Raw genomic sequence first — 18,739 nt, 5'->3', positions numbered from 1 at the left:
GGCCCATTGCATCCAGTTTACATTTTAAATTCTTTGTCACAAGGATAACTGATAACCTTTTGTTTTAAAAGCTGAGCCCTTGGACAAGAAATCCCATATTCTTTCTTACACCTGACTAAGCTTTTGCATCTCATTACTCTGAGAGATACTGCTGTGCACTGAAAAGTGCACATGAATATCCTGAGCCGATGGTTATTCCAACCAAGCCTATGTTGAACTAAAGGCTACAATTATCTGTATGTCCCAGGAGCTGATCTCTTCTTCCCTGGTATTGCCAGCTGCAGAGTGAATGAACTTGTGTGTTTCCTGGGGCATGCTTCCAAATGTCTTAGCAAATATCAAGCAGATGAATATGTAAATAATATTAAATGTTCCTGTGCTAACATCTTTATCGCATTTATAAGGTGGCAGTTGCTGTCCCTTTAGTAAGAGAAGTTTGGGTTTTAGTTTTTTGTTTAATTTGGAAGTGAATTGATAATTCTCTTCTTGCCAACTGTGGCACATGAGACAATGAATTTCACAGTGAAATTTGACTAGAATAAAACATATAATCTGTTTCACTTAGTTTTAAAGAAGGCAGTTGTTTAAAGCAGCTGGTGAAGTACACAGATGTTCTGGTTGAGGGCAATCCAATATTGAAATGGCATAATGTGGCAACAAACTCTCATTTTAAAATGTAAGGCTGACAAAAGAAATATTTAGTTAAGCACCCTACCCTTAATTATAGTGGCAGATATTTTTCATCTGGAAGCATGTGTTCAAAAGGTGCTGAACAACCGAACCTTCTTTCTGTCAGAAAATGCTGTGTTGCAGTTCCTTAAGACAGAAAAGATGCATTCACTGGCTGGCTGGACTCAATTCCACTCTGTGAGTTTGCTGCCTGAGCCTGCAAGTGAAATGACAGTGCTTGTGCAAAGAGGCTTCATTCATCTACAGACATAAGTGTTGTGAAGTCATATAAGAAAAGAAAGCCGAAGGTAACATGCTTGTGTCAGGGTCCTGCTCCTCTACGGGGACCAGCAGAGTTGAATTTTTAAGCTGAGATGGAGACCAGCTGCCTCAGTGAGTTTCCTTGTGGAGACAGCTTTTGATCATAATATTTTACTCATCTTCATGAATGCCTGCCCAGTGAGGCATGGAAGTGTTGGGCTTTCTCTCCCCGCTACCGAAGAGGAGGTCAACTTACGCAATTTCCTTGCACTTCATTTCTTTGAATTTGCACAGCTGCCCTCTCAGGACTGCAAAGTCCCTGGCCCTGGGGCCTTCCAGTTTTGGAAGCTTCTAAATGTCAAGTCTAATCTCAGTTTTCATTTTTAAAAATATGAAGTTCCTTGACTTTTTGCTTGCAGAGAAAATTGAGCTATTCCCAGTCAGTCAAGTCTTGGTGCCATTATGTTTCTGGGTGTAAGGTGGGAGAGAGAATGAGATGTGGCTGTTTCATGTTCCTGTAATAAAATGCAGCATGGTGCCTTCAATTACAGCAATTAAATCAGTTAAAGAATAACTTTCCTGGTTATCACAAGGCCCCTGCTTTACACAGGCCCATTCTCTAGTGCAGCCTCCAGAATCAGAAGCTCTTCATAGCCCGCCCTGGCCGTTCAAACACCAGAGCAGTTCTGTATTGCCTGGTTCCCGAGGTGGGAGCTCCTCACAGAAGACACCCAAGAGCCTGAGGGGAGAGGAAGGGCCAGGGGCACCAGAGTAGTTGAACCTGTGAGAGTATGGTAAAACAAGAAATTGTGGGTATTTTCTCAGTCCCTTTCCTGGCTACCCAGTCTGAAGCCATTACTGGAATAAAGCTGCAAGAGTCTAGCCAGGAATAGAAGGTAGGTGGGTAAGTGTTACCAAAAGCTTAGTCTGTGACTGAAAGTACAAACCACTCTGCCCTCTTCCATAGCCTCCAAGCCTTCCTCCCTTGGTGCAGACCATTTTATATCCTTCCCTGAGCCACTCCAACTGCCAGTTCACCACTTTTAGCCCCAGGGCTGGCATTTCTGCCTACCTGCCCTGCCCATCAGCTATCTATCATTGACTTAAAGTGTTAGTCAGACCTTCTGCAGCTGTCAGCGGGGCTGTGGTTGCCTGTGTTCAATAGGCTGTTGTCTGATGCTTCTTGGCAGCAGGGCTGGTGCAGAGACTACGAAGCTCATCTGGTCAGATAGCTCTCGACTAAGCTGAACTTCGTGTCTGCGTTGGCATGATCCCAGTGTATCAGTGCCGTGATAATTTTGAGTGAGTTGTATGCACAGAACCTGAAGTCAAACTTCTTGTTTGCAGGAGAGGTGCAGTGTGTGTCCTTCTGCCATCCTTGTCAGTGAAACCATTTGTCTTTCCTATACCAATGTGTGTCACCCAGCGTTGTCTTGATTAACTGCTTGCATTTTCTAGAATGCATCATCACAGAGACCCCCTGTGTCTGAGAGTGTTGTAACCCTGCTGCCTGCTTGCATGGTCTTGGAGGCAGTGATAACAAGAGCCTTGTTCTAGCAGTGTTGTGTCTTCCCAGCCTTTATAGGACACGAGGCATGTATGGCACGTAGGAGCTCTTCTCTGAGCTGGAAGGATGAAGGTAGAAAGTATTGAACTCAGCAGCTTCACCATTTCGGTGCAGAACACTGTTGGATGTATTCTTATTCCCAGTGCTGTTATAGAGACCCAGAGTCAGGATGGATTTCAGAAAGAAGATGGTGGGATGTGGTGGATGGATTGGGAGCAGGGCCTGGGAAGACATGGGGTTTCTTCCTAGGCTTGTGCTAATACTGGGGTCTCTTGGACAAAAGGTTCACTGTCTACAAAATGGGCATGGGGAGGCTCCTGGAGTGTAAACCTACTAAGGTCAAAACACTCTTCTTTTGGAAACAGCTTCTACTCAGGTGTTTTTCTCTTGAATGACCCCTCCTGGACAAAGTTATGTCTGTATTTCCATGTCACACTGTTTTATAATGTGACTTCCCAGCAAAGCCCACCTGTGGCAGGAGGTGAGGATATATAGGCTTTAACACATCCATTCAGATTTAACTACCTTTTCAGGAGAATATTTAGAAGTACCTTCTCCACATAAGAGGTTTTCTATTGCTAGACATCCTGAAAATGAATGTGCTGCCTCGGGGCAAATGCAGTATCTTCTTACTGCTCATAATATGGTTACTTTAAATCTTCCACCTTTGTTGAGAAAATTATCATCCTTGCTGAGGATCCCTTGTTGAGGATCCCTCCATTAGTCTATCAGGGAGGCGGTTAGTAGAAAAGTAGATGAGTCATGTGAAGCCTTGTGTCTCTTAGTGCATGTTTGCAAACCTAATTTTAGTCAGTCTACTCCATTCTACTCTGCCAAAATTAGATAACATTGTTACAGCTATGCAAGTGTTTAAATCAAAAAGATTCTCCTGATAAATATAATTAGGAAAAGCCGTTCCCTTTAGCTGTATTTAGCAGTATTCAGTCATGGATCACAAATACATCCATATTTTTTTTTTCCTACAAGGTACCTAAATTTTGGTTTCTAAGACTGCTCTCAGACCCACTGGCTTCAGCAGGCTTTGTGCCACATCCTTAACTCTACACATATCAAAATGTGTGCCTGACATTTCCTGTGTGTCTTCCTGCTTAAAACTGATTGTTACCACTACAGTGTTCTGCCTGCAAATTCCCTCATGAGGCACAGCAGCACTTCTGATAAAGATTTCTTGACTTGCCAGGAAATTGTCCTGTTTACTGTTAATTTTTGAGATTTCGCGCGGAATCCATTAGATTTGTATTTGAGCACCTCTTACCAGTGAATCTTACCCTTTTGCCCTTGGGAAGCAGGGGATCTGACAGACAGAGGTGTTTTTATGGTCACAAACTGAAGTAAACATGGATTAGGACAGGAGCAGAACCTGATACAAAACATCAACAAAACACATCTGAAAAGGAAGAAAGAAACTGATAGCTTTAGCAAATTGACTCTTAAATACTGCATCTGATGCCATTGCAGCAGGCTTTTAGCAGTATTTGTTACTTCTGATTAGATTTGTTAGATGTACTAGATGACAACAGTCTATTTAAATATCCATTCATAGTCTTGCTCTAGTGTGTTTTAGAGTCCTGTGGGTATTATATTTGGAGTTGTGGGGACACACAGCCTCTCTTCTTTCTTCCTGGAACTTCTGTTCTGATTTGCCAGCCATAGCACTTTGCTCCTGGGATCTCCTTGGCTTTTTGTCTAAAGAGGACCAGACGTGGAGTCTCTGGACTTGTGTTTCTCTCCAAATGCTCATGTTGGAGGAATGAACTTAAGTCACAACATCTTCTTTGCAAGATGAGACTTCTTGCTCCTTCCCTTTCCTCCCAAACACATCATCTGTCTGCCAGCATGGGTTATCTCAGAGCAAGGTGTGCTGCCTGCCTGTGGAAGAGGTGGCTAACTCCAAACTGAAGAGAGTGATTGCAGTGGTTAAAGAGAATGACGAAGGCTGGCCTGTCCACTTGTGTACAGCCTGCATGGGGAACAAGTGACTCATGTTTGGACAGTATGTTACAGGCTTCTCACAGCTTGGGATCCCACAGTTGCAGCTGATGTGTGACCAGTCATCCAGTATGGCTGGAGTGTGGGGCGGTGGAGCAGGAAAAGTGCTGGGAAGTGGTCCAGAAGGAGACTACTGCAGGGAAAATCTCCTAAAAATGTATCATTTAGCATCATCTTAATGCCAAAGAGCATCATCTTATCTCACAGAGAGGAGTGAATGTGGGATCTTATCCTCTGGGATAAAAAGGGGCTGGGGAGTGCAGATTGAAATTATCTCCCTCTTGGCCTTATTTATCCTTCAGACTTCTCTTATCCTGTGGGTTTTTCCCTTTCCTTCTGCTGCCAGTGTCCTGCTATGTGCCGAGGGAGGGCAGAGCCCTTGCTTCCATTGCACCTGTTTTCTGGGTAAACAGATTCACTGCTGTTGACAGTGGTCCACAAGCTCCTCAGTCTGTTAAAGTTCCATTTACATAAACAAAGCATATTTTCAGTTCTACGCAATGTTTGGCCATGGGAGCAGAGAGCCCTAGCAGGTGTCTTTAAGGCCTCTAGAAATGAGACAATCCCCAAGCAGAACATGCAGTGGGCTGGCTGCTTAGCTAATGGAAGCTGGCCAGCATCCTCTGGATTTGACCCAGGACAACTAGATTAACACAACACCAAAAAAGCCCACTTGTTTTCTTTCTAACCAGCAATGTCCCCTTCTCTTCTATCTCTCAGCAATCTGTCCTGCCCCCTTATCTTTCCCCAGCTCTCTTTTTCTCATCTTTTCCCTCCTTCCTCCTCCCACAAGGATCGGAACTACAAACATACCAGTTGCTAGTCTGGAGTAACCCCAGAACAATTTTGCCTTCCTGCTACTTAGATATTCCAGGAAGCAAATGCTGTCTTTGGTTTTGAGAAAGACCAGTGGAAAACCCACAAGAGGCAGGTGAACTCCTGTCACACATGGGTATAGCAGCTCTGTGCTGGCACCAGTGAGTTGTGTAGGAGAAGTGTTGGGATGGCCCTGTGGGAGTGATCCTGTGGTCCTGGATCTTCCAGCATGTGACACTGGGAAGAGCTTGAGAAGCACAAGGCCCTGGTGCAGCACATTGGCAGGTCTCATTCCTGGACTGCATGTGCTGGCTGGGCAATTGCCTTTTGGTGGTGAAACTCCATCTTCAAGTCCTACTGAAGGACCCGTTAAGAGTTATTCCAGGTGGTTATTCCTAGAGAGGACTGAACAATTTTGCACCAATTTTGCATCAAGTGTATTGCTGCATGAGTGCTCAGATGGGAGGGTATCACCTGTCAAGCACTGACTGACTTAAGAAATAAAAAGAAAAATCTTTATTTTCAGGATTTATTTTGATTGGATAAAAAAAAAGAACAGACAGTTAAAGAAGACATTTAAATGGGAAACAGAAAAGGTAATGGAGTTAATGAGATTAAAAATTGATCTTGAATAGTGTGTATTAATTTATTTGTATTTATCCTGGTGTCTCTGTTAGTGGGACATTATTAATGGCATACTCAGCAGGTGTGGTTAAAATTAGGACTTTTTATTTAAAAAGGGTTTTGAAATATGAAACACAGCAGGAAGAACAGATGTTGGAAAAATTGGAGGCCAAGAAAGCCATTATTAGACTATTTTCTGCCTTCAGTGGATCTGATTACATGATCATTATTCTGAGCACTGTTTGGAAAAGGTAGGAGATTTCTCCTTGAAGTCTTGCTACAGATGTTGAGATACTTCTATAGCTGTATGTTAATGTATGGCTGAGCAGCCTTCAGGAGTGGGAGGAAGTTCTACTTGATTAGAAGCAGCATCAGGTGGAAAATCATGAATGAGATCAGAAATCAGTGTCTTTGTTAATTGTGAATTATGGATGAAGGTTTTTCTCTGCTAGTTTTATATCTTTAAAAAAGAATTGTTAAAATCTGCCTTCAATTAAGAATATTTTAGTAAATTCTTCATACTGGGTCTTGAAGTCAAAAAAGAATGCCCGCTTACAGAAGAGGTGGAAGTCAGAAAGTTGTTCGTGTTTAAGTGTTGAACCACCATAGCCTCTTCCTGCAGAAGCATGGAGAGAACTGCACTAGTTCCTGCTAGTTCTCCTGCATTGGCTGAGTAATGTGAATTCAAAATTTGCAGACTGAATAGAACAAACATAAAGTTTTGGGGTTTGTTTTCTCTCCCCCTCCGTGTTCTAATTATGAATAGAATTATGAATAAAAATGTAGCCTGGTAGCATTAAAGCTGTGGAGGAGACCAAGCTTAAAGTCTGTCAGCTCAGTGTTATGGCAGATGATATTGTATATTTATTTTGTAGTATTTTAAAAGTTAATTTTTAGATGGAACTTAGGGAGTTATGTAACTTATTCTTGTGTGCTATTAATTAAAATTCAAATTTCCATTGCTACACAGTGTGACAAATCAAAACCAGGAAAGAAAAATCTATGAAATGCAAAATGTACATCATTCATTTTTTTGCCTAAGTTAATGTAAAAATTAAAAATTCTGAATACAAGTGTGGTTAATCTATGTAATTGCTTATTGCATTTCAATACTGAATAAAGTATTCTGGTGCACCTAAGGATGCACCAAGTTTCTTCTAACCAGTAAGAGTTTCCTTTGGGAAAACACCTTAAAAAATCACAAATGCAAACCAAAATGCTAATAGTGCAGGACACCCTGTTTTAATTAATCTTACTGATTTATACCATAATTATAACTTACTGCTTTTGCAAGAACAACTTGTGGGCCCTCTTGGAAATGAAGGTGGGCTTGGAAGGAGCCTGGGCAGTGGGGAAGGAGGTGGTACCCCAGGCTGCAGCACCCACCCCAGCTCACTGCACCTCTGCATGACTTTCTCACTTCCAGAGAAGAGAGTTGGCTTTGACAGAGCTCAGACCCAAGGCAGCTTCCGCAGTGGTTGTGAAATCCCACTCTGCAGCCACCCCACAAGACTGGCCTTTGCTTTTGTTAGAAAGGTTTTAAAGTATCCCAAATTGGAATGCAACACTTAGTTGCTACATTAATTTGAAATAAAAGGTTTGTTATGGCCAAAAATGATGGTTTTCATTTGATTCATCTGTAATAGTGCAATTTTTCTGTTTTCTGTACAGAGAAATCAATCAGCATCATGTGCTGATTTCTCTTTATGCTTGTTTATTGTGGTGTGATGGTTTGTTCTGCTTTCAAGTGTCATTAATCCCCGAGAAGTAAATCAGAGTTTCTGAATAAGCTTTTCTTTGTCAGGTTTCACTGGGCTTTAATCCTCAGCATCGTTAAAAAGGCTTTTCTTTTTCTGGAGAATTACAGCATGCAGACAGTAAAAGTTCAGACATTGTAGTTGTCACCTGTTAGTACTTATATTTCTCTTTTCCCCTTCTTCTTCTGCCATATGTAGCTGTCTAGGGCTTGGGGTGAGATCCAGACAGAGGGGTTTGACTGAAAAGGGTGAGCAGAGGAGGAGCTGTGCTATAATCTGGTCTGGAGCTCCTGTCTGATTCTGGCTTTGCCGCTCGCCCGCGCAGTGGTTTTGAGTGAGTTTCCCGGCATCACCAGCTGAAAATAACCACACATAGCATTTAGTCCTGGGTGCTGTAGTCGCCTGTCTCCATGCAATGGAAAATTTAGGCTTTTGGTGCAGGAAGACTTGCTTCAGAGCTGACAGCAAGACAGAAGAGACTCATTAAAACAAAACAAAAAACAACCCTCAGTAAAACCACCATGCCAAGAACTGCCACAAACCACGTTTCCTCCCATGCTTCTTTACCTGATCTTCCCAAGCAAAGACTGTAGCACATCAGCCAAGAGGCAAATAATTAAAAGCATTCCCATACGGTGTCCCTGAGAGGTGTCAGCAGTGAAGAGTCCTGTTTGATGGATGGTTGGGCATTTAGGAGAGGGGGACAGATTCTCTTCTCTCTTCCCTTCCCTTCCCTGTTTCTGGAAAATGCTATCAGAGTATTGTGTGCTGGCCCCAGATTAATTAAAACAAAATTTAAATACGGAGGCTGCATGTGTCAGAAGCAGTTTTTCACTCTAGCTGGCTCCAAAGAAAAAACTCCAGAAGGCCATCAGGCACTTGGACAGGTTTCATGCCCGGAAAGGTTGCTGGTGGTAGAGGTCCTGCTCCATTGGAAACATGGGATGCTCTGGTGGCATTTGAGGCAGCGATAAACCCATGCACAAAGGCAGAGGAGCCCACACAGAGAGAACAGCATCCATTAAAAGCTTAAGATTTCACAGGAGGAACTGGATTTTTTTGTAGGATTGTGTAAACTTTTTGCTTTCTACTTTGTCAAAAGGACTCATGACCTGTACAACAACAGTTTTTTGCAGTTTAGGGCAGTCTGCACACCTCACACCTCATAATTATGCTGCACTGCTGTGATTTTCTTTCTGGACTTCTTGTTTGTGGGTTTATATCTAAAATTTCCACTTAAACAAATTTAGCTTGATGAAAATATCAATCAGCCTTGGTTTGGGAGAGGGAGAGAGCCTTTCTGTTGACTGCAGAGTGATTGAGATGCAGGTTCAGACACTGAACTTGGTGTGGATGTGTGAGGTGGATGCAAAATGAAGTATGAGATGGGCAAAAGGATCTCTGAGGAGAACAGCTGGGTATAAAAAGGCATAGATGGGGATATCTTGCAAAATCCTTAGAAATGCCTCTGATGTTGGAGGGATGTCTTTATTGCTGGATAGAATTTGCTGTTAGATTTAAAGAATGGTTATTCACTCTATGATTGAGACCACTACAAGGGATAAAAAATGAAATATCTGCTTCATGCTGTCCTGAAATGTACCCTCCAATCTGCAAAAATAAAAAAAGAGCTGATGACTTTTCAATATGTATTGAATGTTTTATTATAATATCTACTATACACAGAAAAACCTTGTTAAAAACTCCAGAAAATATAAATTACATGCTATGAATAGGTAAATGATCCCTAGGCAATAATGTGTGCTGAATAACCTTTGTACCTTAGCAAGCTGCCAGATCTGCAGTGAAATCTGGTAGCTGAAAAATGCATTGGGTTTGATGCTGCACCTGGCTCTGGACATGGAGAGCAAGATCAGTCAGCCCTGGCAGTAGGACCACTGTGTGGAGGGTGACACTGGAAAAGGTTCAGCCACAGCATCTCAATGCAATTGGAGAGCAAATTGTTGCTACAAAACAGTGTCAGGACAAGCTGATTTGGCCTTCTCCAGTCCCTTCATATTCTTTTTTAAGAGCAAAGCAGCCTTTCAGGACCATTTGTTGAAAGCAGAATGTGCCACTGCTGCTAGGCTTGGAGGAAAAGACAAACCATCCTCTTACAATTAAGGATTAACACTGCAGCAGTGTCTACCAACACCAAGACAAAAGAACACAAACCTAACTGTGGGTCTTATTTTGGGCTTCTGAGTGTTTCTATCATTCTCTATGTCATCAGAGCTGTTTCAGAACATATTTTCAGCTGTATCAGCCACAGTGGATATTTTAAAAAATTCTTTCCTATTATGCCATTCTGCTATTGACTGAAAAAAGGGAAAGGGTAAGGCCAGCTTTTGAAGGGATGCATACTCTGTCTGCTTCAATGAAATCAATGTTAGCCTCCACCTACTCTGGCCTGGGGTTGTTTTATGAACTATGTATCAGAAGAATGCCATATCATTACAAGTATTTGAAAATTATTCTCTAAAATCAATGTGCTGTTTTCTCTTAAGCTTGCATTTAGCAAAATCTTCGCAACATTTCCTTCCTCTAAAAAGGTTAATGGCTATTAATTATGAGAGAAATGCATCTGATGTTATTTTCTCCAGTGACATGGATTCATCTGTACTACGGCTCATAAATTCTGTTTTTACCATAGTGACATTCCAGAGGTTACAACCAAGATAAACAAATAACGCTAAGTTATTTATCCGTGGAAATACGGGGGTAAGGGAGGGTGAGCAAAATCTGGCTGCTGCTGTGGCCATGCACACGCTAGAAAATCTGCTGGCAGAAAATACGGCACATGGTGAAAAGTTAGTTGGCCTGATTCTGTCTCTTCCAGAAAGTCAGAGAAACGGAGGCGGCCCCGAATCCCCTGAACCAGCAGTGCCGACCGCAAGGCACGTGGGCGTGCTCCGCGTGCTCATGCAGCTGGATACAGCATGGAGCATGCCCTGCCCAGCACCAGCCTTCACTCTTCATAATGTCAGCGTCCCACAGACCCATGTGGCAGTCAGCTGAACAGGGTTTGAGTGGAAATGCAGCACTTCCAAATATACCTTTGGTGCCACACTAAAGGTCACGTCCGCTATCGCTCTTTCCCCTTTGTGTGACCCAGCATTGGGAAAAGCAGCTGCACTGGTGCTGTGGCCAGACAGAGAGAACCACACCGTGTAGCTCTAGGAACAGAAACATCCCTGTGTCCCTCCAATACCCAGGTGTTAGCTTCAGAACTGCTCAAGAGTCAGATCTTCATCCAGTGACATCCTCTCTCTCTGCTTCCCTCAACAATTGCTCATTGTGGACTTTTTATTTCTTTCTCCAGCGATGGTCTGCAGCCTTGAATTGTGCTAACAACACACATCAGATTGATGGCCATGCCACATGGGGTGGGGAGCAGGGGTACCTTTGTGCAGCCACCATCCTCCTCATGGAGATTACAGTCATCAATTTCCATCTGCTGTGAGCATCAACAACATGATTCCTGGCTTTAGGAACATCAGTTGATTCCCGAGGCTGAGCAGGTTTTCATTTGGCAGCCATTACTCCACCCCCACCATCAATGCTATAAAAAGACATCAGCAGCAGGTAATTTGCTTTGGCTCTATAATATAGGAGCCTGAAATTACATATTTTCCTCTACTATGTCAGATTGGTACCCAGATTGGTACCTTTTGAGACTTTACAGATGCCTTATAGCTTTCAATCCAATGGCACAGCCCTCTCTTTTGCTGGCTAATCAGAAGCATTATAGTTCAACACTGGTTTTGGGGGAAAAAAGAGGAAGCTTCAAACCTTAATTGAACATGGTGTGAACCAAGCCTGAAATTTCAGGACAACAGGAGAAGCAGATCCATTTGCAGGGCAGTAGGCTCACAGCTTGTTGCTGTTATCCTGCACCCCATTCAGCAGCACCAGTCCCTCCTCCTCAACCCTGTTTGCTTGTGACTCTTCCTGTGTATTCCCCCACCCCCTTCCTGCTTGGCTTCAGGCTCAGGGTCTCTGTTCATACGTGTCCCCACTTCATAGCTGAGCTGGTCTGCAGCACACACAGTAGGAGCTGCTGCACTTTAATCTGAATTTGAACATTAATTTCTGTCAGGGAAGACCTTTTCCAGGGTAGAGAGGATGGGTGGGGATCCTGACAGGGTAAGGGGGACACCCTGGAGGAAGCAGCTGGGGACTGTGGAGTTGAGGCTAATCCCTCCTGAAATGTCAGACCCCACAGGCTGCAGGTACATCTCTGGTGCAGCTGGTAGATCCCTAAGCTGAATAGCTCTGAGCTGAACCTTGTGGGGGCTTTTCAAACACTCATTCCCCAAGTGCTTCTAAACAATGCCTGTGATTAGTCCAGAGCCATGACTATAACACTTGGAGGAGGAAGAAAGGCTTAATAAACCCGAATGTGTTTGTTAGCAGTAATTCACAGTAGGGTCTGTGGCTGAGCCTGCCAGCTGCCACAGTCTGCACAGGCTGCATTTAGCCAAGCCTAAAAGCAGGAGCAGTACTGACTCTGGAGAAACCTACTGCTCCCTCCTATTGTCTACAGAAATGAATTGCTTTATAGTAATGCCTGGAAATTGTGTGCCAGTCACATGCTAAACAGATAAACAGCAAATAGAGTACTGATTTGTTCAATGAATTTCCAAAGTTTTCTCACTGAGGTATCATTCTCTTGAAACTCCTATTGAAAAAGGGGCTGATTCCTCCCTGTATTCTTCCAGGTGGTGGTTTGTCCTGTCAGGGACTATGTAGAGCACTATCACTCAGGTGTCATATTATAACACTTAGTTGTGCAAGTGCTAACTGCAGTACTGGAAAATAGTGTTTATTTCTTTTCACCATAGGATGTTCTAGATCCGTCAGGAGCTGCAGGTGTTCTAGGATAACCATGGCTTGTTCCTTTTCTTGCTAGTGCTGAGCCTGCTGTGGCTATGAGAGATCTGACTGGTGACATGGAGGAGGTGGGTCTAGGACACCACCAAAATGCTGAATAAATGTCCTAACTGAGCTGTGCATGGGAGCATTCCATGGGCTGATTCTGTCCTTTCACAGGCTGAGTCTTGGACATATTCAGGGAGGGCGTTTACATCATCCTTAAATTCTCTACTGCAGTGTTAATCTAGAGCTTTCCACCCAAATATTCTCTGTGTTGGCTCCAAAGTGATTGTTGCTTTTGTCCCCTTCTCCAAAGATACAGTCTCAGCTGTGTTCTTCAGGAGACCTTCCTCTGAGAGCAGAGGAGTGAATCCATTGACAGCAGGAGTTTTGCATTTCTGACCTCATGCATTTGGGTCACTTTAGTGCCAACGTACCTGCTGTGTCACTCACCTTGGCTCCTTTCTCTTGCCCAGCCAGATGTAAAACCCTCTGCTGTGGCCTCATGTCTTCTTGCTGTCATGCCTATGCCTACCCTTTGTGCTGGTGTTTGTTGTATCTGTCTCTAGAGCCCCAAAATTATGCTTAAGTAGTCTGATTTTTGGAGCAGGGAATTTCACGGAATAGAATGGAATTTGTCCTTGCAAATGAGGAAAAAACTTCCTACAAAATCAATGGATTTCTGTCAGTATAAAATGAATTTGAGGGGGAAGAATCTCCTTCCTTCCTCTTCATGCCTCCATCTTTTTCCCTAAACTGTTGTAAACAGCAAAACTGCTTCTGGTAAGCACTGTCCTGGCACTGGAAATGGCTTTCTGTGGCTACTTACAATTGATGTGGAGATCGATAGAGAATAGCAGCAGTTGTGCAATGAAGAGTGAATGACATGAAGTTAACTTTTCCTCCCCTGGTGGGATGTAGAGTGTACTGTGGCCCTGTTTCCTTATCTTCTTTATACAAGGGTCATTTCAAGCTTGATTTTTCTTGATTATCAAAAAAGAAGGTATAGATTTTACTGTACTGAAGCAACCCAAAACATTGCTGCCGTTCAGAGGTGTGTCTCTTCATAATCTACCCTCCAAGCACATTTGCAGGCTCACAGATCCTTTCACCATAATGCATTTTAAGTTCATCTTGTTACCTTTCACACACACACACATATATATATGTCCTTGTGCTGTGTTTGGAGCTGCATGGGGAAGACAGATGATCTTCATGTGCCTTCCCTTAGAGCAATACTGGCCACATGGGATGTCATGAAAAGGAAAGTGAAACAGTCTTAGAAAGCTGGGGAAAAAAATTAAAAGCATTAAGAAAGTAATGGGAAGCATTTTGTGCGATCTACATATAAACAAAATGTATCCCATTTAAAATGTCTTTTTTCTTATTTTTTTTAAGCTTGGACAGCAGGATGCCTGCCATGTTAAATTGTTTCCTTCAGAAGTCATTGGCAGTAGCAATTGTATTGAAGTGGCTTTGAAGGCTGGACTGAACAGCGAGATAAATGACAGTTACATTTTTGGTTTGTGCATTATCATATTGCTCTAGTTCAGCTTAATGAGTCAATTATCCACTTACAGAAATTAATTACAAAACAGGCTCTAAAAGTGTTGGGAATGGGTTCTGTCGAGCCAGCATCATGTTGTGGGATGTGATGAGTGATGCTGAGCCTCTCTCCATCTCTGTGCCTGTAGGCGACTCCTTTCCTTGGGACAGAGATGGTGAGAATGGAAAACTTTGTGCTTGGACTGCAGTACAAAACCTTCTGTCAACTGTTGTATTTCGTGTTCAGCTTCACCTTGGGTAAAAGCGGGCTTGGGAACATCAACAGCATCTTGGGGGAAAAAAATCTGGGAGGGGTTTGGAGCTAATTGAGCTGCAGCGTTAAGGGCTTGCTGTCATTCTGGGGTACTTGGGTGCTCACAGAGAGGATTAACTGCAGGGATTCTGATCTGTAAGACATGAAGTGCCTGTCTGTTGCTGTGGTGCATCTCATGTCAAGGGAATGGGATACAATAGATCAGAGTTAAATTAAAACACATTTCATGTATTTATAAATGAGCAGTTGTATCCGTTTTCCTGCTTTGGTGAACCTGACACATATGAATGTACAAACCTCAGTCTCTGGCGGTTGGTATTATTTTAATAGTAAGTGAAAAGCCCAGAGAATATAAATTGCTTGTGTTCCTTCATGAGAAAACTGGATTATATAAACCTGAAAAGAAACACTATACTCGGCAGAATAAAACTGATTCATGTATTGCATATTAATCTTTCATCATTAACGCTGATTGAAGTTGGGGTTGGTTTTTGGTTTGGTTTAGTTTTTTCTGATTTTGGAGTTGTTTCTTATTATCAGTAAAAGAAGTTATGCATTGAATTGATTTTTTGAATATTTAAAGGCTGAATCGTGCATTGCCATGAATGCTGTGATCTTTAGAGGCACTGACAGCTTTCCCTCTGGCTGTTAACATGTCTGCTTTATACAACACAAATGTCAACATCACTACTCCTCTAATTAGAGCAGTAGGTCAAACAGTGTCTTTGTCTGCAGAGGAACCCGAGCTGTTAGCCATGTTAAGAAGAAGCTCCTTTGTTAAGCTTGATTTATGTTTCTGAGGTTTGTTTTATCCTGTGGCAACCTGCAAATGCTGTTTTCAGAGTGGGGCATTTTTGCTGACTGTAGAAAGGGAAATACACAGAAGAGATTGTCCTTCCACCGATTCAGCCTCCGCCTGAGCTGCAAAGCAAACCTTCCCCAGCAATCCAAGCTCGCCGCAGGTCTGGCCTATGTGAGAGAGTGTATTGCTTTAGTTTTATTCAAACACAAGAAGTGTATGTTCCCAGAGAGTTTAAATTATGACAGTACTGTAAGTTGTAGAAGGTTATAAAGGTAGAGAAATATAGTTCTATCCCTTAAAACTGATGCAAGGAAAAATTGCCATCATCCTTGTTTGGGTTCTCTGCTGGAGACACCAGTTTGCTTTTGTCTTTTCTGATTCGTTTTAAAGTAGAATTTAGCATAATTTCCATAATGGTAAATCTTCCATTTAAGATCAAGAAAAAGTGTTGTCTGTCTTGAATATCCAAAAGATATGATTGGTATTTGCAGATCATCCTGTTTTTCTGATGTCTTCGATTGCTTCTCTTCCAATGCAATATGCATCTCTCAAAACTGAAATTGCCTTATGGAAATACACAGAAAATGATTTTTAAATAACTATGGGCTTAACATTTTTATTTCAATTTTTAAAAAATATTTAGAATTTTGTTTAAATATATTTTTAATAAATTCAGGGGGTTTTATGTAATATTTTTTATCTCTGTAGTCTTGGGTTTTAGTGGATAAGTAGTTGGTGAGTCTCCAGTGGAAATTCTCAGATTTCAGAACTGCAGGATTTTCCCTTAGAGTAATTAATAATCAACAGCTAACACAGGCATGAGCTACTGTATATGCTTTAATTCAGCTAGCTGTTTCTCTGGAAGGAGAGTGCCAGCAGTAGAGAGGAGATCACAACAGTCTTTCATCCTCAGAGACAAGCACATTGAAGAACAGTGCCAAGGAAAGATGGACAGTAAATGCTTTGGGTATTGTTTCTCTGTGTTTTGTTCTCATTAGCATTTGGCATAGCCACTTGTGCTTCCTTTCTCCTGCCCATTTTCTCTTCCCTACAATGCCATGTGGCACTAGCAGATCAGGGTGCTGTGAGTGACTCCTTACAGATGAAATATTCATTCGCCTGTACCCTCCAGCAAACCTGAAGCACATGGAGTGCATAAAGGACAGCATTCCATCATCCCTCCTCTAACCCATCCTGAGCACACAGTATGCCCAAAGCCTTGTGGCACTGGTGGGCACTGGTGGGCATCCCTTGCTTGTCTGGCACTGCCTTATCCAAGGAACTGCCTGTAATTGGTCCCTGGGGTATGGGCTGGGATGTGCTGCTTCCTCCACAAGAGGATGGTGTGGAGGGCTCTGCCTGCTGCCTTCCCACTGCTGCCTGCCAACTGCTCAAATGCTTTGCCTCTCCCTGAACACCCCTGCAAGGTGCTGAAACATGCTTTTAACTAGTGGGGGGAAGGTTCATCACATTGAATTGGTAGGTGGAAACCTGAAATGGCTGAAAGTGCTTGCAGTGTTGCAGAGAAAACTCTCTTCTCTCTTTCTCCTGTGCCCCCAGCACAGCACTGACATCTCAGGGGAGTTGAAGCTCTGGAGATTTTCTGTGTGTTGGAGGATCTGTGCTTTACTGCTATGGCTTTTGGGGTGTTTTTGGTTTGGTTTGGTTTTTTTTACATTTGCTCAGTGACTGTCATTCTGCAGAAAATTAAAGCTGTTCATTACCCCAGAGAGAAGCTGTATTTACAGATTTATGTTGCCCTTCTCTGAAGAGATAGTGCTGCTTCTGCCAAATTAGCTGCAGCAGATCTATGACCTGGAGGCTGCTCTTCAGTAGGCTGGAATTAAACCATCCAACACATATCCAACATAAACACTGCTCCTATAATGAAGCTCAGATACAGGATACCAGGTGCCAAGTCTTCCTCGGATTTTAGAGTCTTACCTAACATATATTTAGAAATCCCAGTCTTAATGCTAAATACCAAATGAAACTGAAATAATGGATTTGGGCTTAATTTGTTTTCATTACTGCAGCACAGACCTATGACTTTCAATTAGGTTTTCCACTTCATATTCAAAAAGACTAAGCATACTATTTCCTCTTTTCTTTTCCAGAGTAAGAATGTCCTTATGTGTGCACCATAACATTGCAGATGAAAAGCATGAAATAATTTTGACTGTTGTGTGTGCATAAAACAAGTTTAATATGGAGATCTTACATAAATACAAGTTTCTTAGTTTGCATAATAGTTTGGCTCCTATTGACTCGGTACAAGTATTTCCTGAGGGCTATCCTGACTCTTGATCAAGTTGATGCTCTCTGTTCCTCTAACAAAGGAGACACAGAGAGGGTCACGGATGGCTACCAAATTGGCTAGTAGCTTTAGGAATGAGCTGGGGAGCTCTCCTGGTTTGGAAACCTGAGTCTCCCCAGGCTTCACACTAAAGATAACGTGTTGGCCATGCTGGCTGTACCCTGGTATTTGCTGGTCACCCTGCTCAGCAGGAAGCATTCCTCTCTCTCCTCACCCTGAAGTGCTGGGTCTCACACAGCTCCACGCAGTGTCTCTAAAGGCACACTTCATTGCATGCTGTGTTATGCTTTATTATAATGAGCTGGGTGCTCATTAAAGCTTCACAGTTATAAACAGAGCTGTAATTTAGCTTGAGGGACACTGTAATATTAGTTTGACACCTGGAAGCTAACCTTATCTCAAGCTGGGTTGTGTCAAAATGTAAGGAAAGGTACTTATTTGTAACAACTGAAGTGGATGATAGAATTGCAAATGTTTATCAAATGGACAGATGAAAAAGTGAAGAAAAATCTAAGCCTACAAACCCCCTCTCATTCTCTCCGGTCATTCAGCCAGCCTTCTGCTTCCTGGCTCTTTGGTGTCATGGCTGAACAGAGGGATTCTGCCCTCATCCTCTGCTTTCAGAAAGTTTCCATTCCAACAGAGCAGACTCACTCCTGAGAGACCTCCAAGGGTTTGCATCACACTCCCTTTTCCTTTGTACATTTACGCAACCAACTAAATCAGGAGGCCACTATTAATTGTTCCTGATAAAACCATGGTCTGCCTCCCCTCTTTGGAGCTTCAAGTGCTGCTCTGGCAGGAAGGTACCACACTGCTTCCAGCTCTGCCCATGGTTTCTGCTGCTCAGGGCAAAGGGGCTCCGTCCACTGAACTCCACCTTGCACAATGTCTATGGTCTAAGACAAGAACAGACACATTTAAAGCATGTCTCATTTTTGGCACCTGAGATCACCCTGTGGTGATGCTAAGTTTGAAAAGACTGATCCCAAAACCTGTCTTGAAAGGGTGCGAATAGAATAGAACAGAACAGAATAGAATGAAATAGGACCAGTAAAATGGAATTTGCAGCAAGCCCCTGTCTTTTCTGAGCTTTATGCTCATCCAGAGGCTTTTCAGTTGACCCCGAACCAGCTAACAAAGCAAGTGTGGTAATGATGTAGCAGGGAGTGTTGAGTCTCAGAGCCAGTTTGGTGAGTGTGGATGTGCATGCTGCTGAGTG

At 42.8% G+C, this 18,739-nt stretch overlaps 1 protein-coding gene across 9 annotated transcripts in view; it reads left to right on the top strand.

Annotated features, from left to right (window-relative positions):
- EVL (Enah/Vasp-like) overlaps positions 1 to 18,739 on the top strand; it is a 121,362-nt gene that overhangs the window by 16,032 nt on the left and 86,591 nt on the right. The gene's annotated exons all lie outside the window — the stretch shown is intronic.

The sequence above is a fragment of the Corvus cornix genome, chromosome 5 (assembly GCF_000738735.6).
Source record: "Corvus cornix cornix isolate S_Up_H32 chromosome 5, ASM73873v5, whole genome shotgun sequence".
Taxonomy (NCBI): domain Eukaryota; kingdom Metazoa; phylum Chordata; class Aves; order Passeriformes; family Corvidae; genus Corvus; species Corvus cornix.
This window is presented reverse-complemented; position numbering and strand designations above follow the sequence as displayed.